We start from the raw sequence: 21246 nt of genomic DNA, 5'->3' as shown, positions 1-21246 counted from the left end.
GCTATGGGGGAAGAGGGTTGGATCAGCCTTTGCTGTCTCCAGATCTAGATAAGCAGTGTAGTGACTCACAATAAGATTACTATACTATACCAGTATGAGCATTTCCATGTACCACACTGTTTTGTTTCAGGGAGTTCTGAAGGGGGGGGGGGGTGAGTGGGAGGGGGTTCTCCTACGTTTTTGGGGAGGTATGATGCAAGGACAACACTGTAGTAATGACTCTCATATTATGCAATGCTGTGGTTATAAGCTATGTAATAACCAGAGATGCCATCAATGTGCACATGCTGTGTTTGTATGTTTACCTGATAACTAATAAAAACAGTATTGAGGAAAAAATATAAAAGGACAAAAATCTCAAGATACAAAAACCAAAAAAGGTCAATTATTTCCTATTTTATTAAGATGCAAAAATTACTAACCTGCTCAATAACTGAAGGTCTATTTATATTTATATCGCTTTTCTATGTTCAGGCATCCACTCTGAACACTGTGGCATGATTCACAAAGGTAAAATTAGATCAAAAGTCTAAGTTTAGACCTGAAGTCTAAGTTTGGACCTCAAATCTAAATTTACTACTTCCAAAGTTAGACTTTTGGTCTAAGTTTAGACCAAAAGTCTAACTTTACTACTACTAAGGTTGGACATTTGGTCTAAGTTTAGACCAAAAGTCTAACTTAGAGCAAAAGTCTAACTTCACTAGTAGTAAAGTTAGACTTTTGGTGTAACATTTTTGGTCTAAGTTAGACTTTTGGTCCAAACTTGGACCAAAAGTCTAACTTTACCAGTAGTAAAGTTAGACTTTTGGTCTAACTTTACTAGTAGTAAAGTTAGACTTTAGGTCTAACTTTACTAGTAGTAAAGTTAGACTTCAGGTCAAAACTTCGACTTTTGGTCTAAGTTTACATTTGTGAATCAGGCCCTGTGGCTCATTGTCTTGTTCTAAGATATTACGTAAAAGTTTGAATGCCAAACTCTTTCCTAATCAGAGCTATATATTTTATTTATCTGATATAGTTAATATCATCTACTTTTTGGTGGGGTGGCCTGACTGTAGAACCGACAGAGCACCATTGCTGAAATCCTGGACTATGGACACTGGATGTCCTCACTCACCACCAAGAAGGAACATCCTTAGCGGAGAAGATGAAAGTCAAGCACTGGATAATTGTAATGAAATCAGATTTAGATAGGAAGAGAGGTGTGGATGAAGGAACATCTTACAAGCAGAATTCTCTCCCTGGCACCACACCGGATGAAAACAGCCAAGGCGGCTATCCAGTAAACAGCGGCCGGATAAAGGAACATCCTACAAGCAGAATACTCCAACTGGCACCACACTGGAACAAAATGGCCACAGGAGCTGTCTAGGACATTGGGGAAGAACTGCAATGCGACTGAACAGCCTAATCAAGTCACAAAGGTGAGCGAGTACCATGTGAGGCGACTTTCTCAAATACTTTCCCTTAACACAATTGTGTCAAAACATAATACAGGCACCCTGAATTCCAATGGAACTAGGGTAATTAAAGTCATACAACTAAAACAGTTCCGGAAGGAATAACTTGAAAGAGCTATTTAATGCTTCTGCAGGGGCTTTCCAATGCAGCGGCCTTGCTAACGCAATCAAAATGTCAGATATTCATGATTTTGAAATTGTAATATTTTGTCATTGATTGTACATATATACATACACTTATAAACATATGTATATACACAAGGCAGTAACAATTCCGATGAAAGAATCGGTATTACAAGTGACGGTGCTGTGTAGAAGCAGAGAAAGTAAATAAAAAAAAATTGAAATAAACATAAGAGTGTGTGTATAATATATAGATGCCTTAACCATAAGGACATAACTACACAAATCAGAATCTGATTTAAAATAATTTTTCGGATATCTTAGCATCGAATGCCCATGATTAAGACAAATAAGTAGACGTTTCAAATCCTAGAAGTAATTTGAACAGGGTCTTCTTCAGGGCAAAATATTAGCAATCTATAAAAATATATAAAAACGATACCGGGAACTAAACAGAATCAAGGGTAGATAAACTATATATGATTTTTTTTTTAAAGTCCTGGATGACACAAAAATACAGCTGATCTGACCTAAACAAACATACGTCACCAAAAATATTAAAGAGACCCAGGACAATAAAGGTCCTATAGAAATCATAGGGTCCACAAATACCTAAGGAAAGAAATGGAAAAAAAACTAAGAAAAATCACACAGAAATCATGTGTAACTAATAGAAGTCCGCTGTGCTACACTGCAAAAAAATAGTGTGCAATCGGTAGTAGTAGTGTGGAAAATGTGAACCACACCATACACAAACACATGTGGCATGTCAAAAAAAGTAACTGGAATATGCCTCTAATGATAAGACTCTTGTGTGAACTAAAGGGTCCTATAAGAAACTGCATGGCCCAAAACAACATTCTGCTCAATATATGTGCTGCATGCATCCACAAAGTGCAGAAAATCACTTTCACATCAAAGAGCCTGAATAACCACACAATGTAAATAATGGAATACAGCAAGCGGAATATGCCACACCAGTACCTCAAAAGCATGCAGAGTGAACGACTCACGAAACACATGCAACAGCCAGAAAAGAAGGCTACATATAAAAAAAGAGAGTTACATCCAGTCACCTGGGCAAATAATATCAATAAGAGTCACACCGGCAATCTCATGCATCACAAAGCCCCCTATGGGAAAAGCACAAACAATGTATTCAGAAGTCTATTGAAAATACTCTAAATGTAGCAGGGAACGAGTGGGCAAGCACAGTACCTGTACGTGTCTTTAACAAACATAACAAACATCCCAAACTGCTCATGACCACAAACAGTGAGTGAGTCCCTTACAAGCCTACATATAGGGAAACAAAAAGAGGATTCTGTATGGCACCGTGTTGAAAAGGACTACAGAAGGTAGCATATTAAAATGGACAGGAACGAATCATGTAACATATCTAAACCCTGTGTAAGGTATATGAAATAACATCTTGAAAATGATGTAAATCTTATGGGAATCAAAATGAAAATCCACAAAAACCACACACAACATTTGCCGGAGAACACTTGTCAGTGATATAATGAATGGGTCAATTAATGCAAAAACACCCACAAGAGAGCGCACAGAAGAACAGCAATCCAAAAATCAAATTAAAAGCTCGCCTATATGCACATAAACTCAGCCCAGACGCATTCTGCTGGAACTGTAAGCGTGCAGAAGGAGATCTAGAACACCTTATACTCCAATGCGACTGTGTTTCACTGTTTTGGGACAGGGTATTTAACTTCGTCCACAAAGTATTTAATATCTCACCTATCAAGGAACTCCCCTATCTTATTTTCGGATTTACTAAAGAGACCCAACTCCCAGAAATAGACAGGGCACTCCTTGACCTCCTCTTTACGGCAGCTGTGAAAGTCGTGCTAAATAATTGGAAGGACACCAAAAAGGCAAGCTATGCCTGCTGGCTAAACTGGGTGATTAACCTCCGAGGAGCTGATAACATCACTTTACAAAACACACCGGGGCGAACTTCACAAAGGAAACTTTGGAACTCACTAGATGTCTACTTCGAAACCCACAAACCACCGTGAAACTTCATGCTCCCCGTTTCTTCCTACAGCTCCCGGGGGGCCGCTTATACTTTTGCACAGCTTAAATAACCAACCACTCGTAACCGGGACTGCTAAGCCGCATCGTGGTGGACACCTAACGTCCAACTTCTTACATCTAGCTTCTTACCTCTTACATCTCACCTCTAACCTTTATTCTCTCTTTCCTTTCTCTCCTTCTTCCTCTTATCTACTCCGTTCCTTTCCTTTCCATCTCCAATTCATTTGTATTGTAGCCCCTCAGGAACCCAGCCTAGAAAGGCTGCTTGGTGGTTTCCCATATTGTCTTCAAGATCGTCCCGAATGACCACCACCATGGGTCATAATGCATTCCTATGCTGAATGATGTGTATTTACAAGCATCGATTGTATGTACATTGCAATTTATGATTTGTATGATATATAACCCTGAAACGTCCAATAAAAACTCTTGAAATTAAAAAAAAAGTCCATATGAGATAGAGATATCATTAACTGGGGAAACAAGCATTTGCAATGCAATAGGTCTCGCATTTGGAAAGTTTGAGCAATTGGTATTGTAAGTGACAGATATTTTATTTATGTGTTGGTTTTGTAAATAGCGATAATAATAGCTTTGTCATTTACAATGCCAATAGTTTTAACTTTCGCAAACGTGACACCTATAGCATTTGTAATGCAATCAATGTTGTATTTACATGACGTGGATGTATTAATATTACAAATAACAATGGCTTTTTAAAAAAAATAATTAATACTTGAATAAAAGTTATTGTACTGTATAATGGCAATAGTTTAAACTTTTGTAAATATCTTTTGGGAAGATTGTTGTTGGACAGGCCTCGTGCACGGGCCGCTCCCTCCCCGCATAGGAAGACCCGAACACCGGCTCTCCCGGTGTCACCAGAAGAACCACCCCGACAACCCACAGAAGCAACCTGCAACCCGTCCCCAACGGGACGCCTGCTCCCGAACATCCCGACATCGGCCGGCCCGGGCCACCTTCAGCAGCAATGCCCCGGCTCCGCCGCCATCTTGGACACTGCACCACGAGGCCGCGTGGCCTCAGCTCGACCCCAACCCTGGGCCTGGCCAGGCCCCGACATCGAGGCACCACCATCCACCCAGGAGGTGAAGAGACCACTTGGCAGGTCAATGGGAGAAAGGAGTGTCGATGGCTCTCCCCCGCCAGGTGCCGATCGCCCCCAGCCTCCCCGGGCGCTGGCTCCACCCCCCTGCTGGGTGTCTGGACTCCCTCATCCCGGACCTCCCGACCTCCAAGTGCGAGGGTCCGGACATCAAAGGAGACCAGACCTATAACTGGGGCAGCTCCAGAGCAGGAAGGCAGTTGTATCCTGGAGTCGAGAGACACCTTGAAGAACTCATCCTTGACGGACTGCTGGCGCTGCCGCAGCCCTGCCTTGTGAATCATCGATCCTGCCTGCTGGCGCTGCCGCGGCCCTCTGCAACCTACACTTTCGTCGGGACCTGCTGGCGCTGCCGCGGCCCATCCGTGTGAACAATCGTTCCTGCCTGCTGGCGCTGCCGCGGCCCTCTGCAACCTACACCTTCGTCGGGACCTGCTGGCGCTGCCGCGGCCCATCCGTGTGAACCATCGTTCCTGCCTGCTGGCGCTGCCGCGGCCCTCTGCAACCTACACCTTCGTCGGGACCTGCTGGCGCTGCCGCGGCCCATCCTTGTGAACCATCGTCGGGACCTGCTGGCGCTGCCGCGGCCCATCCTTGTGAACCATCGTCGGGACCTGCTGGCGCTGCCGCGGCCCATCCTTGTGAACCATCGCTCCTGCCTGCTGGCGCTGCCGCGGCCCTTCTCAAGTGAGACTTGTAATCCTAGCCGGCTGGCGCTGCCGCGGCCCGACCTTCCAGAACTCCGAGCTCGAGGATTGTGAGCTACCCATCTTGCCACCCCGTACCAGACCGGTACCAAGACTGTCCCGCTACCCTTTTCCCCCTCAGAGACTAGAATTGAGAGGACCCTCGTGTCCCGACCTCACTGTACCGTTGATACCTCTGCTTTAAGAATCGTATATAAAGAGTGTTGACCTCATCCTTGTGTGGTGTCCATCTGTGGGGGGGAAGTTACCTGTCTGTACGATCGCTGGAGACGGCCCTCACCGGAGGCCTCTCCCCCCGTCCTCGGCCGACCCTCCAGGTCCCGGTCTAACATTGGTGGCCAGCGGCGCGATCCGAACCAACGCGTAATCGTACAGAGAGTAACTCACCCCACGGCTCAACCACAATGACAACCAAAGAGAGCGGATCCACGGAAAAATTCCAGATGGAGAAACTAGAAGAGTATAACCACAGAGAACTAAAGCAGTTCTGCATAGAACTAGGCATTGCTACCACAGGACTGAGCACGAAAGACGACTTCAAAAAGGCCCTAGAATCTTGGGCGGAGACGGGTACGACCGTACCCCAAAACCAAAACATCGAGACGCCAGAAACAAGCACCACTCCGGCAAAAGGAAGGAGATCGGGTCTCTCCCCGGAGGAGATCCGAGAACGAGAGAAAAGCAGACTCCATGAATTAGAGTTGGCACGACTTCGGTTGGACGGAGAACTGAAATTGGCGGAACAGAAGATAACATTGGAACACTTGCGGCTCCGAGAGGAGCGGGAAGAGAAGCAAAAACAGAGAGAGTTAGAAGAGAAAAAACTGGCCTACGAACATGAGCGCAACCTAGCAGAAATAGAGCTTCGGAAACAAAATAAAGACCTCGGGGTGCCCGAGCGCCCGAACACTCCTGGCCCTGCAGACCCTAAAGTCCACATCCCCAAGGATGTCGTGCGAGAATATTATAAGAATGACGATATCCAGCAGTGGTTCAAGGCCTACGAGATAGCCATGACCTCCCACCGGATTTCCCGAAGTGACTGGGGAGCCGGGTTATGGGGGAGGTTCGTCAACGAAGGGCGCAACGCCCTGCTGCAACTGCCGGACCATCAGATGACGTCCTACGACCACATGAAGGCAGCCCTCCTCACTCGATACGGGCTCACGCCCGAGATGTACCGCCAGCGGTTCCGCAACTGCAAACGGATCCCGGGTACAACTTGGGTGGAGTACGTGAACTTTTTCAGCAGAGCATTCGAGGGGTGGATCAAGGGCAGCCAGGTAACCACCTACGAGCAACTCTTTAACCTCATTGTGTGGGAGCACCTCTCCAACAACTGCTTCGTCGAGCTCAGGCAGCACCTCCTCGACAGTAAACTGACTGAACCTCGGCAGCTCGCCGCCGAAGCTGACCGGTGGGAAAGCACTCGAGTTTCCCGAAGTGGGCCCAGCCAGCCAAACAGAACCAACCAAGGTCCCCATCGCCCCCGAGGAGGAGGAGGCCAGGGGCGAGGCCGAGACGCCGCCCCGGCGGCTCCTGCCAGCAACACCCCGCCCCCGGCCGGCAGGGGAAACCCCCCCGATGCGTCCGGGGCTCCGAGCCTACGTTACTTGCCATCGGTGCGAGCGGACCGGCCACTATGCCAACGACCCTAATTGCCCAAAGAACCAGAATCCTATACCTCGCCAGGTCGCTGCCGCCGCCCTGGGAGAAGAGCAAGCCCCAGAGGATTATGAAGAATACGAACAGGAACAGCCCGAGTGGGAACCAGCCGCCATGTCCCTGGTCTGCCTAGGGGAGAAAGACATGATTCCGCGGGCTCCCCTACCCGCCAATACGAGAAAATACAGCCGGTGGGTAAACATAAATGGGCGCAAGGCCGAAGCCCTACGCGACACCGGGGCCAGTGTGACGGCGGTCCGCTGTCATCTGGTAACCCCGGAGCAGATCCTGCCAAACATCCTTTGCCCCGTCCGATCAGCCGACAACTCCGAAAGCTTGTTTCGGATGGCCTGCGTCCCCTTCGAGTGGGGAGGAGTGTCCGGAATGCTGAAGGTGACTGTCCGCGATGATGCCCCCGTGGACTGCCTCCTGGGGAACGACCTTGAAAGCTCCCCCTGGGCGGCCGTCGAAAGAAGAGAGCACCTGGGGATGTTGGGACTCCCTGAATGGGCCTGCATAACGACCCGGTCCATGGCCGCCCGCGCCATCTCCAGTCCCGAAGAACCCGAATGGCCAGAGCCTCCACCCCCGATCGTCCCGGAGGGAGACGCCCTAAGTGCCAACCCCCCAGAACAAAACGGAGAAGAGCCCGTACAACTCCAGGACCTTCCAGAACTGGCCCAGTGGCGACAGGAAGGTGGTCCCACCCAGGAACAATTCCGACAAGAACAGAAGACCTGTCCCTCCCTCAAGGGACTCAGGCAGCAAGCCCTCGCCCAGAGCGCAGGAGACACCGCAGGGGCCCACTGGATTTATTGGGACAATGACCTGCTCTACAGCGAGCAAAGAATTGCGGAGCTGGGGGCCAGTCGGTGGCTGGTGGTACCCCTCCGCTTCAGGAACTTCCTTTTGAACTTAGCACACAATGTCCCCCTTGCCGGACACTTGGGACAAGACAAAACTTACAACCGCCTGGTAACACACTTTTACTGGCCCAAAATGCGAAATGATGTCTCCAACCACTGCCGGGCCTGCCCCACCTGCCAGGCCAGCGGGAAGAGCGTCCGAAAGATTAAAGCACCCTTGCAACCCTTCCCTGTCGTCACCACCCCGTTCGAACGGGTGGGAATAGACATTGTGGGGCCCCTAGACCACCGAACGGCCCAGGGGCACCGGTTCATCCTAGTCCTGGGGGACCACGCCACCCGGTACCCCGAGGCCATTCCTCTTCGGACTGTGACAGCACCCGTGGTAGGCCGAGCCCTGATGGGGATCTTCTCTCGAGTGGGCTTCCCCCGGGAGGTCGTCAGCGACAGGGGCACGAACTTTATCTCAAAATACATGAGGTCTCTCTGGCAACAGTGTGGGGTCACCTACCGCTTCACGACCCCTTATCACCCACAAGGAAATGGACTGGTCGAGCGGTTTAACCGTACCCTCAAGGGAATGATCATGGGCCTGGAAGAACCCCTACGTCGCCAATGGGACGTGCTGCTCCCGTGCCTCCTCTTCGCCTATCGAGAAGTTCCCCAGAAATCCCTTGGCTTCAGCCCATTCAAGCTCCTGTACGGACACCCCGTCCGGGGCCCCCTCAGCCTGGTCAAGGAAGGATGGGAGATGGCCCCCCAGAAGACCCCTCTGGACGTGTACAAGTATCTCCTGACCCTCCGCAACCAGACCCGGCGATTCAGGGAACTCGCCAAAGCCAACCTTGAGGCCAGCCAGGAGGACATGAAGAAATGGTACGATCAACATGCCTCCTCCATCGAGTTCGAACCAGGCCAGCAAGTATGGGTGATGTCTCCAGTCGAACCTTGTGCCCTGCAAGACAAGTGGACAGGACCCTTCAAGGTGATAGAGCGCAAGGGCCCTGTCACCTACCTAATAGACATGGAGTCCCCCCGGAACCCGCTCCGAGTCCTCCACGCAAACAGACTCAAACCCCACTTCGTACGCTCGGAGCTCAGCCTACTAATGGCAACAGATAGTGGGACGGAAGAAGACTCCGAGCCCCTCCCGGACCTACTGAGGACCTGTGAAAAAGATGGCTCCGTGGAAGGGGTCAGACTCTCCGAGGCCTTGTCCCCGGAACAACACCAAGACTGCCGGGCTCTTCTGCTACAATTTTCGGATCTGTTCTCCCTCACCCCAGGGGTCACCGCCTTGTGCCTTCATGACGTAGACACTGGGGATAGTCCGCCTATTCGGCACAGGGCGTACCGAGTGCCAGATAGGGTGCGCACCTGCATCCAGGACGAAGTCTCCAAAATGCTGGCGCTAGGAGTGATCGAGCCCTCCGACAGCCCCTGGGCCAGCCCAGTCGTACTGGTCCCCAAGGCTGCCGCCCCGGGCGTCGCCCCCGAGCTCCGGTTCTGTGTAGACTATCGGGGCCTGAACGCTGTTACCCGAACCGACGCTCACCCCATCCCCCGGGCGGATGAGCTGATTGACCGCATGGGGGCCGCCCGCTACCTGAGCATCTTCGACCTAACAGCGGGCTACTGGCAGATCGGCCTCACCCCCAGAGCCCAAGAGCGATCCGCCTTCTCCACCCCGGATGGCCACTACCACTTCAACGTGATGCCATTCGGCATGAAAAACGCCCCAGCTACGTTCCAACGACTCGTGAACCAGGTATTGGCGGGCCTCGAAGAATTCAGCGCCGCCTACCTGGACGATATCACTGGGCCGACCACCTTCACCACCTCCGAGAAGTCCTGCACGCCCTCCAGCGGGCCGGCCTCACCATCAAAGCCAGCAAATGTCAGATCGGCCAGGGGTCCGTGACCTATCTCGGACACCAAGTGGGGAGCGGTCTGGTGGCCCCCCTTCAGCTCAAGATCGCCGCCATCCAGTCCTGGCAACCTCCTGTCACCCAAACCGAGGTCCGAGCCTTCCTAGGGCTCACCGGATACTACCGGCGGTTTGTAAAAGACTATGGCAGCATCGTGGGGCCCCTCACAGAACTCACCTCCAAGAAAAACCCCAAAACCGTCAACTGGACTCCGGACTGTCAAGCGGCCTTCGAGAAGTTGAAGGCCGCCATGTGCACCGCCCCCGTGCTCCAGGCCCCCGACTACAGCCGGGAATTCATCGTCCAGACGGACGCCTCAGATCATGGCGTTGGGGCAGTACTCACGCAACTCAACACTGAGGAAGTCGATCAACCAGTGGCCTTCATCAGCCGACGCCTGCTGGCCCGAGAGCAGCGCTGGAGCACCATCGAGCGGGAAGCCTTCGCAGTAGTATGGGCCCTCAAGAAACTCCGGCCCTACCTCTTCGGTACCCATTTCAGGGTACAAACAGACCATAGACCCCTGCAGTGGCTGATGCAGATGCGGGGGGAGAACCCAAAACTGTTGCGATGGTCCATCTCCCTGCAGGGGATGGACTTCACTGTGGAGCATCGCCCTGGCCAAGACCACGCCAACGCGGACGGCCTGTCACGCTTTTTCCGCCTCGGCGAGGAGAGTACCCAAGAAGATGGGTGACTCTCCCTGCCTTCAGCTGGGTGGGACGCATGTTGGACAGGCCTCGTGCACGGGCCGCTCCCTCCCCGCATAGGAAGACCCGAACACCGGCTCTCCCGGTGTCACCAGAAGAACCACCCCGACAACCCACAGAAGCAACCTGCAACCCGTCCCCAACGGGACACCTGCTCCCGAACATCCCGACATCGGCCGGCCCAGGCCACCTTCAGCAGCAATGCCCCGGCTCTGCCGCCATCTTGAACACTGCACCACGAGGCCGCGTGGCCTCAGCTCGACCCCAACCCTGGGCCTGGCCAGGCCCCGACATCGAGGCACCACCATCCACCCAGGAGGTGAAGAGACCACTTGGCAGGTCAATGGGAGAAAGGAGTGTCGATGGCTCTCCCCCGCCAGGTGCCGATCGCCCCCAGCCTCCCCGGGCGCTGGCTCCACCCCCCTGCTGGGTGTCTGGACTCCCTCATCCCGGACCTCCCGACCTCCAAGTGCGAGGGTCCGGACATCAAAGGAGACCAGACCTATAACTGGGGCAGCTCCAGAGCAGGAAGGCAGTTGTATCCTGGAGTCGAGAGACACCTTGAAGAACTCATCCTTGACGGACTGCTGGCGCTGCCGCAGCCCTGCCTTGTGAATCATCGATCCTGCCTGCTGGCGCTGCCGCGGCCCTCTGCAACCTACACTTTCGTCGGGACCTGCTGGCGCTGCCGCGGCCCATCCGTGTGAACCATCGTTCCTGCCTGCTGGCGCTGCCGCGGCCCTCTGCAACCTACACCTTCATCGGGACCTGCTGGCGCTGCCGCGGCCCATCCTTGTGAACCATCGTCGGGACCTGCTGGCGCTGCCGCAGCCCATCCTTGTGAACCATCGCTCCTGCCTGCTGGCGCTGCCGCGGCCCTTCTCAAGTGAGACTTGTCATCCTAGCCGGCTGGCGCTGCCGCGGCCCGACCTTCCAGAACTCCGAGCTCGAGGATTGTGAGCTACCCATCTTGCCACCCCGTACCAGACCGGTACCAAGACTGTCCCGCTACCCTTTTCCCCCTCAGAGACTAGAATTGAGAGGACCCTCGTGTCCCGACCTCACTGTACCGTTGATACCTCTGCTTTAAGAATCGTATATAAAGAGTGTTGACCTCATCCTTGTGTGGTGTCCATCTGTGGGGGGGAAGTTACCTGTCTGTACGATCGCTGGAGACGGCCCTCACCGAGGCCTCTCCCCCGTCCTCGGCCGACCCTCCAGGTCCCCGTCTAACAATTGTGTTAATTGTATTTTATTGTGATGCAAATCCAATAACAGCAGTGAAATATTAACATGTTTTTGTGACATTTGTAATAAAGCTTGAAACATTGAGAGAACATATTAGAACTAGTTGTTGTTGAATGGTTGCACAGAGTGATGCTGTGGCGTTCAGTAGTGCTGAGTGATGCTGTGGCCTTCAGTGGTGCTGAGTGAAGCTGTGGCCTTCAGTGGTGCTGAGTGAAGCTGTGGCCTTCAGTGGTGCTGAGTGATGCTGTGGCATTCAGTGGTGCTGAGTGGTGCTGAGTGATGCTGTGGCATTGAATAATGCTGTGGCGTTGAATAATGTTGTGGCGTTGAATAATGCTGTTGTGTTGAATAATGCTGTGGCGTTGAGTAATGCTGTGGCATTGAGTAATGCTGTGGCGTTGAGTAAATCTGTGACGCCGAGTGATACTGTGGTGTTGAGGGATGCTGTGGCGCTGAGTGGTGCTGTGGCGTTGAGTGTTGCTGTTGCATTGAGTGTTGCTGTTGCGTTGAGTGGTGCCATGGCGTTGAGTGGTGCTGTGGCGTTGAGGGGTTCTGTGGCGTTGAGGGGTTCTGTGGCATTGAGGGGTGCTGTGGCATTGAGGGGTGCTGTGGCATTCAGTGGTGCTGAGTAATTATGTGGCATTGAGTGGTGCTGTGGTGTTGAGTCGTGCTGTAGTGAGTCGTGCTGTAGTGAGTCGTGCTGTAGTGTTGAGTCGTGCTGTAGTGTTGAGTCGTGCTGTAGTGTTGAGTCGTGCTGTAGTGTTGAGTCGTGCTGTGGTATTGAGTAGTGCTGTGGTGTTGAGTAGTGCTGTGGTGCTGTAGTGTTGAGTCGTGCTGTGGTGTTGAGTCGTGCTGTGGTATTGAGTAGTGCTGTGGTATTGAGTAGTGCTGTGGTGTTGAGTAGTGCTGTGGTGTTGAGTAGTGCTGTGGTGTTGAGTAGTGCTGTGGTGTTGAGTCGTGCTGTGGCGTTGAGTGATGCTGTGGCGTTGAGTGATGCTGTGGCGTTGAGTAATGCTGTGACGTTGAGTGATGCTGTGGCGTTGAGGGATGCTGTGGTGCTGAGTGGTGCTGTGGTGTGGCGTTGAGTGGTGCTGTTGCATTGAGTGGTGCTGTTGCATTGAGTGGTGCTGTGGTGTTGAGGGGTGCTGTGGCGTTGAGGGGTGCTGTGGCGTTGAGGGGTGCTGTGGCATTCAGTGGTGCTGAGTGATTCTGTGGCGTTGAGTGGTGCTGTGGTGTTGAGTGGTGCTGTGGTGTTGAGTGGTGCTGTGGTGCTGTGGTGGTTCAAATTAAGAATGTTGTGGTGTTGATTTATAATGTTGTGGTGCTGAGTGATGCTTGTGTAGCGTTGAGTGATGATGCGGTGATGCTGAGTGGTGCGGTGGTGGTGCTGAGTGTTGCTGCGGTGGTGCCGAGTGATTATGTGGTGGTGCCGATTGATAAAGTGGTGGTGCTGATTGATATTGTAGTTGTGCCGAGTGATGCAGGTGTTGCGCTGAGTGATGCTTGTGTTGCGGTGAATAATGCAGGAGTTGCGCTGAGTGATGCTGGTGTTGTGCTGAGTGATGCAGGGGTCGCGCTGACTGATGCAGGCATTGCGCTGAGTGAATCTGGGAGTTGCGTTGACTGATGCATGGGTGGCGCTCAGTGATGCAGGGGTCGCGCTGATTGATGCAGGGATTGCACTTAGTGATGCAGTTGTTGCGCTGAGTGATACAGTAGTTGCACTGGTGGTGAGTGATCCAGGGGTTGTGCTGAGTGATGGCGGGGTCGCACTGAGTGATGCAGGGGTCGCACTGAGTGATGCATGGTTTGCGCCGAGTGATGCAGGGGTCGCGCTGAGTGATGCATGGTTTGCGCCGAGTGATGCAGGGTTGCGCTAAGTGATGCAGGAGTTGCGCTGAGTGATGCAGGGGTTGCGCTGAGTGATGCAGGGGTTGCACTGAGTGATGCAGGGGTCGTACTGAGTGATGTAGGTGTTGCAGTGAGTGATGCAGGTGTCGCAGTGAGTGATGCAGGTGTTGCGCTGAGTGATGCAGGGGTTGCGCTGAGGCATGCAGGGGTTGTGCTTTTTGAAGCTGGGATTGTGCATAGTGATGCAGTGGTTGCGCTGAGTGATACAGGTGTTGCACTGTTGGTGAGTGATACAGGGGCTTCACTGGTGGTGAGTGATGCAGGGGTCGCGCTGAGTGATGCAGGGGTTGCACTGATTGATGCTGGGAGTTGCGCTGAGTGATGCAGGGGTCGCACAGAGTGATGCAGGTGTTGAGCTTAGTGATGCAGGCATTGTGCTTAGTGATGCAGTGATAGCGCTGAGTGATGCAGGGGTTGGGCTGAGTGATGCAGTTGTTGCGCTGAGTGATGCAGGTGTTGTGCTTAGTGATGCAGGTGTTGCGCTTAGTGATGCAGTGGTTGCGCTGAATGATCCAGTAGTTGCACTGGTGGTGAGTGATGCAGGGGTTGTGTTGAGAGATGCAGGGGTCGCACTGAGTGATGCAGGGGTTGCATTGAGTGATGCATTGTTTGCGCTGAGTGATGCAGGGGTCGCGCTGAGTGATGCAGGGTTGCTCCTATTAATGCTGTAGTTGCGCTGAGTGATGCAGGTGTTGCGCTGAGTGATGCATGGGTCGCACTGAGTGATGCAGGTTTTGCGGTGAGTGATGTAGGTGTTGCGGTGAGTGATGCAGGTGTTGCGGTGAGTGATGCAGGGGTTGCGCTGAGTGATGCTGGTGTTGCGCAGAGTGATGAAGCTGTTGCGCTGAGTGATGCTGGTGTTGCGCTGAGTGATGCTGGTGTTGTGCTGAGTGATGCAGGGGTCGCGCTGACTGATGCAGGCATTGCGCTGAGTGAATCTGGGAGTTGCGTTGACTGATGCATGGGTGGCGCTCAGTGATGCAGGGGTCGCGCTGATTGATGCAGGGATTGCACTTAGTGATGCAGTTGTTGCGCTGAGTGATACAGTAGTTGCACTGGTGGTGAGTGATCCAGGGGTTGTGCTGAGTGATGGCGGGGTCGCACTGAGTGATGCAGGGGTCGCACTGAGTGATGCATGGTTTGCGCCGAGTGATGCAGGGGTCGCGCTGAGTGATGCATGGTTTGCGCCGAGTGATGCAGGGTTGCGCTAAGTGATGCAGGAGTTGCGCTGAGTGATGCAGGGGTTGCGCTGAGTGATGCAGGGGTTGCACTGAGTGATGCAGGGGTCGTACTGAGTGATGTAGGTGTTGCAGTGAGTGATGCAGGTGTCGCAGTGAGTGATGCAGGTGTTGCGCTGAGTGATGCAGGGGTTGCGCTGAGGCATGCAGGGGTTGTGCTTTTTGAAGCTGGGATTGTGCATAGTGATGCAGTGGTTGCGCTGAGTGATACAGGTGTTGCACTGTTGGTGAGTGATACAGGGGCTTCACTGGTGGTGAGTGATGCAGGGGTCGCGCTGAGTGATGCAGGGGTTGCACTGATTGATGCTGGGAGTTGCGTTGAGTGATGCAGGGGTCGCACAGAGTGATGCAGGTGTTGAGCTTAGTGATGCAGGCATTGTGCTTAGTGATGCAGTGATAGCGCTGAGTGATGCAGGGGTTGCGCTGAGTGATGCAGTTGTTGCGCTGAGTGATGCAGGTGTTGTGCTTAGTGATGCAGGTGTTGCGCTTAGTGATGCAGTGGTTGCGCTGAATGATCCAGTAGTTGCACTGGTGGTGAGTGATGCAGGGGTTGTGTTGAGAGATGCAGGGGTCGCACTGAGTGATGCAGGGGTTGCATTGAGTGATGCATTGTTTGCGCTGAGTGATGCAGGGGTCGCGCTGAGTGATGCAGGGTTGCTTCTATTAATGCTGTAGTTGCGCTGAGTGATGCAGGTGTTGCGCTGAGTGATGCATGGGTCGCACTGAGTGATGCAGGTTTTGCGGTGAGTGATGTAGGTGTTGCGGTGAGTGATGCAGGTGTTGCGGTGAGTGATGCAGGGGTTGCGCTGAGTGATGCTGGTGTTGCGCAGAGTGATGAAGCTGTTGCGCTGAGTGATGCTGGTGTTGCGCTGAGTGATGCTGGGAGTTGCGCTGAGTGATGCAGTTTTTGCGCTGATTGATGATTGGTTTGTGCAGAGTGATGCAAGGGTCGCGCGGAGTGATGCAGGGTTGCGCTGAGTGTTGCTATAAGTGTTGCAGGTGTTGCGCTGAGTGATGCTGGGGTTGTGCTTAGTGATGCATGTGTTGTGCTTAGTGATGCTGTGGTGTTGTAGAGTTGAGCTGTGGCTGAGCTTTCCTGATGTATAGTGATGCTGTTGTGGTGTTGAGTGGTGCTGTGGTGGTGCTGAGTGGTGTTGTGGTGTTGGTGATTGATGCTGTGCTGGCGCCGTATGAGTGTATTGTAGTGGTGCTACGTTTAGTGTGTGATGTGTATTTTTGCTGAAGTGATGGTGTGTAAGTGTGTTTTTTTAGTATGTTATAATTTTTTTCTATGTTAACATGTGTGATTATTTGTGTGTGTGTTTTAATATTTTGTGTGTGGCGTGTGTGTTGGTGTTGTGTTGAGTGCTTTAACATACTTACCTGTGTTTTTTTTTTTAAATGGCGGACGCAATGCGTTGGTTAGCGTTCTAGTTATTTTGTTTTCCCTGCTACTTCCGTTTTGGATTTTGGATTGACGTTTCTTCCAGCCATTCGCAACGCTACGTTTTTTACGTAGCGTTGCGATTGACGTGCGTCACCTGGGAATTTCCCAGATCATCGAGAATTGTCGTGCGCGGAAGGCGTGTTGTGCTTCCTGTGCTGTTGCTGCGTCGTTTGACAGGTAAGTGTCCATTTTAGTAGTTTTTTTGAAGTTTTGTGAATGTAGTATTGATTGTGTGTACAAATTATTGAATGTTTATTACTGTTTTTATGTTATTTCGAATTTTGTGTATCGCGACTGTATTTGGTTTAGCGTATGTACTTAGTATGTAGGTATGTAAATGTTTTTAATGTTGATGTCTTATGTATATGTTTTGGAGAAATTATTATATTTTAATGTATTGCTTGTATGCGACGTTTTCCCTACATATTCCTTTTTTTTTCTCGACTTTGGGTATATACTTTGTGTCTATTTATAGAATATTTTGATTTGCTATGTTTTAATGTATCTTTTTATAAGTATATTATATTGTTTTTATTGCTTGCATTGTATTTTATACATATTGTGACAGTTATTTATTGTGCTTATGTAATTTTTTTATTATTGTAAAGGTATCTTATATTGTACTGTAGTATTTGATGCACAGTGTTTATATTAAGGTGCATAAATGTTTATTTTAGTGAATGTGTTTTATTATTCTTTTTGGGTGAAATGAAATATGAGACTATCGTTATGCAACAACTTTTAAAAACACATGTTGGTGTTCCTTTGTGTTTGCAGTAACGTTATAGTTGTAGGTTGACTTTATTTCCATTTATCCTGCAATCGCCTTTTTTTTTTGACAATATTGAATATTTTTGGTGAGTGTTAATTACAGGTGAGATTAAATTACATAGTATTGGTTTGTTTGTTTATTTGTTGCTAGTGTATTTTTAATTTTGTTTTTGAGTAAAAGATATTTTGGTACTTTTTGTTTATTTGAATGTTAGTTGTGACATTCCCCGAGTTATCTTGTGCTTGTGCTTTGGCCCTTGTTTTTGGTGGCGTTTTATAGTTGCTTTATTTATTTTAGGTATTTTTAGCCTTTGTATTCTTTGCAATGTGTTAATTTATTTCGCACTTATTTTATGGACTGTAATAGTATCTGTTTTGTAGTTGGTCTACTTTTTTGTTGCTGTGGTGGTGCCGAGTGATACTGTTGTGGTGTATGGTGTTGGATTATAATGTGGTGGTGCTGCGTGATGCTTGGGTAGCGTTGAGTGATGATGTGGTGATGCTGAGTGGTGCTGTGGTGGTGCTGAATGGTGCTGTGGTGGTGCTTAGTGATAATGTGGTGCTGCTGATTGATAAAGTGGTGGTGCTGATTGACATTGTAGTTGTGCCGAGTGATGCAGGTGTTGCGCTGAGTGATGCAGGTGTTGCAGTGAGTGATGCAGGGGTTGCGCTTATTGATGCTGGGAGTTGCGCTGAGTGATGCAGGGTTTGCGCAGAGTGATGCAGGTGTTGTGCTTAGTGATGCAGGTGTTGTGCTTGGTGATGCACGGATTGGGCAGTGTGATGCTGGGGGTTGCGTTGATTGATGCAGGTGTTGTGCTTAGTGATGCAGGGATTGCGCCTAGTGATGCAGTGGTTGCGCTGAGTGATGCAGGGGTTGTGCCGGTGGTGACTGATGCAGGGGTTGCGCTGAGTGATGCAGGGGTTGCGCTGAGTGATGCAGGTGTTGCGCTGATTAATGCTGGGAGTTGCGCTGAGTGATGCAGGGTTTGCGCAGAGTGATGCAGGTGTTGTGCTTAGTGATGCAGGTGTTGTGCTTAGTGATGCACGGATTGCGCTGAGTGATGCTGGGGTTGCGTTGAGTGATGCAGGTGTTGTGCTTAGTGATTCATGTGTTGTGCTTAGTGATGCAGGGATTGTGCCTAGTGATGCAGTGGTTGCGCTGAGTCATGCAGGGGTTCTGCTGGTGGTGACTGATGCAGGGTTTGTGCTGAGTGATGCTGGTTTTTGCGCTGAATAAAAGAAGATACACATCAGTAATTGTTTGAATATTGTGCATTTAAAAAGTTAACCTATGTTTTTAAAGGTATACATAAAATTGCACTGGAAATGCTTCGCTTGCATTAACATAGATGCGCATTCATTTTGGCTGTGTTTGATCATTTGAAACAATGTATACCTCTTTTACATTTTTCACCACAGATGCGTATTAATTGCTATGTGGAAATTTGTGTACTTATTGCAATGCTATATTTTTGCGCCTTTTTATAATGAACTGTCACAGTATATGTTTGTTAATTAGTATAAGTTTGCTATTTTGTGATGGTGTTGTGGTGCTGACTAGTGTTATGGTGCTGACGTGTACTGCTGTGGTTGTGCTGAGTGGTGCTGTGTTGTTGTTGAGTGATAATGTTGTGGTGATGAGTGATAATGTAGTTGTGCTGAATGGTGATTTGGTGGTGCTGAGTCGTCCTGTGGTGGTGCTGAGTGATAATGTGGTGGTGCTGTATGTTAATGTTGTTCTGCTGAGTGATGCTGTAGTAGCGCTGAGTGATGATGTTGTGATGGTGAGTGGTGCTGTGGTGGTGGTGAGTGTTGCTGGTGTGTTGCAGAGTAATGCTAGTGTGGCGCTGAGTAATGCTGTTGTGGTGCTGAGTGGTCCTGTAGTGGCGATGAGTGCTGCTGTGTTGGTGTTCACTGATCACCACCACAGCATAACACATCACCACAACAGCACCACTCATCACGACCACTGCATCACTGAGCACCACCAGAGCACCACTCAGCACCACCGCAGTATCACTCAGCACCCCCGGAGTCCCACTCTGCACTACCACAGCATCACTCTGCACCACCAGAGCAGCACTTTGCACAACAACATTATCATACAGCACCACTACCTGAGTGGTGCTGTGTGATTTTGGGCTGGTGCTGAGTGGTGTTGAGTGATAATATGGTGGTGGTGAGTGATACTGTGGTGGTGCAAAGTGATGCTGTGGTGTTGGTGCTGAGTGGTGCCTGTGGTTGTGCTGAGTGATGCTTTGTTGGTGCTGAGTGATGCTGTGCTGGTGCTGAGTGATGCTGTGGTATTGGTGCTGAGTGCTGCCTGTGGTGGTGCTGATTTATGCTGTGTTGTTACTGTGGTTGTGCTTAGTGGTGTTAAGTGATAATGTTGTGGTGCAGAGGCCATAGTGAGTAGGTCTTATGTCACTTGTAAAATAAAGAATAGCACGCAAGTTATGGAGCAAGTCTGTGGCCTGAGTAATGGGGTTTGAGAAAAAATGGAGAGCGAAGAGCGCGCATGAGAGGGATGGGGGTTGGGAGTGGAAGAATGTGCAGCTGACTGGGAGAGAGGCTGTGTTCTGCGTGTTTGCGCGCTGTAAAGGAAAACAAAAAACATTTCAAACGCATGAAACTGAAATTGCTCTTCTGCCACAGTGTGTAGCCCTCCATTATTTGCAAATTGTGTGCACTATTTAGATCGCAAAACATGTAGGTAAAAAGTGTGAGAAAGTGTTAAAGGAGCACTTGCACCACTAATATATAAACTTAATGTTTACTCTAATTCTAGCAGTAATTTCTGTGTCCTATAAAAGGCTTTTTGTTTTTTTAAACTGCATTGTGTTTTTTTTCTGGCATTCAGAGTGTTGGTGTGTGTGCATGGCCTAAGCATGTACTGATGGCTGGTGTTATGTGTGGATGGTGGGTAACTGTGCACTAACAAATCGCAGACAAGCAAATAACATTTCACTTGCATGTAATAGTTTGTGGAGGGGCCGTTGTGTTTTGGCCTGTGTTTCTAAAGTTGGTTCACTTGTTTTCCTATTTTTGGGGAAGGCGAGTTTCGTTCCCTTTAGCTCCGATTTGCATTTCACAGCAGAAGGCTGCCAACAGATTAGATTCTTTAGAATCAAACATTTTTTATTCAGCAGATACATATCATTAAACACAGCTGGGCTGCCTACATCCACCGGCCAGCAGAGCGTAGTTATACAACATTGAAACACAGCCATGGGGTCTACATCCCGGAGGGCGACCCGGCGAGGATAAACTGGCGGCCAGGTGGTGCAACCAATTCATACGTCGATGCTGCTTTTTGTAGAGAAAGAAAAATAAACACCCACAAAGAAATAGAAACCTACCCACCTCCACCAACTCCCCCCCACCATGGACCCCCCTTCCCCCTCCCTCCCTCCTACTACGCATAAGCCTTGCCCGTGCCTCCGACTCTACCTCTGCCCCATCACATCTTCGCCCTCATAAAGCCATTCCAAGCCCCTTACGAGCTCGCCTTTGCCGGTTCCAACGGTATAAGCTGCAAAACCTGTAGAAACTTGGGGCATGTAACCTCCCGCAGATCCCGTGACAGCAAATGTATAAATGGTTCCCATAGCTCCGCATATGTCTCTCCCTTGCAATCCACACATAGGGAAAGCCTCTCAATACCCAACAACAGCCAAAGCCGCCTAATCCAATCTCTCAGGTCGGGGGCGGCAGGGGAGCGCCACTGCGCAAGGATAAGTAAACGTGCGGCCAATAGAGCTAGGGCTATCTGTCTACCTCGCAGGGAGCGCAAGGGGAACGCCTTAGGGTGGGGGAGACCTAGTAGCACATGCTCCGGGGCCCTGGGAAATCCAATACCAAATGCGTGGTCTATGTCATCCAGAACCTCCTGCCAGTAGCGCACTAGCTTGGGGCAGTGCCAAAGCAAATGTGTCAAGGTACCCGTCGCACCGCAGCCCCTCCAACAAAGACTCGAGCATTTGGGATC

General features: G+C 50.5%; 1 protein-coding gene across 1 annotated transcript in view; it reads right to left on the bottom strand.

The window, feature by feature from the left end:
- LOC147708369 (uncharacterized) overlaps nucleotides 1–21246 on the bottom strand; it is a 319453-nt gene that overhangs the window by 140291 nt on the left and 157916 nt on the right. The window lies entirely within an intron of this gene.

This window comes from Lissotriton vulgaris, chromosome 6 (assembly GCF_964263255.1).
Source record: "Lissotriton vulgaris chromosome 6, aLisVul1.2, whole genome shotgun sequence".
Lineage (NCBI taxonomy): Eukaryota > Metazoa > Chordata > Amphibia > Caudata > Salamandridae > Lissotriton > Lissotriton vulgaris.
This window is presented reverse-complemented; position numbering and strand designations above follow the sequence as displayed.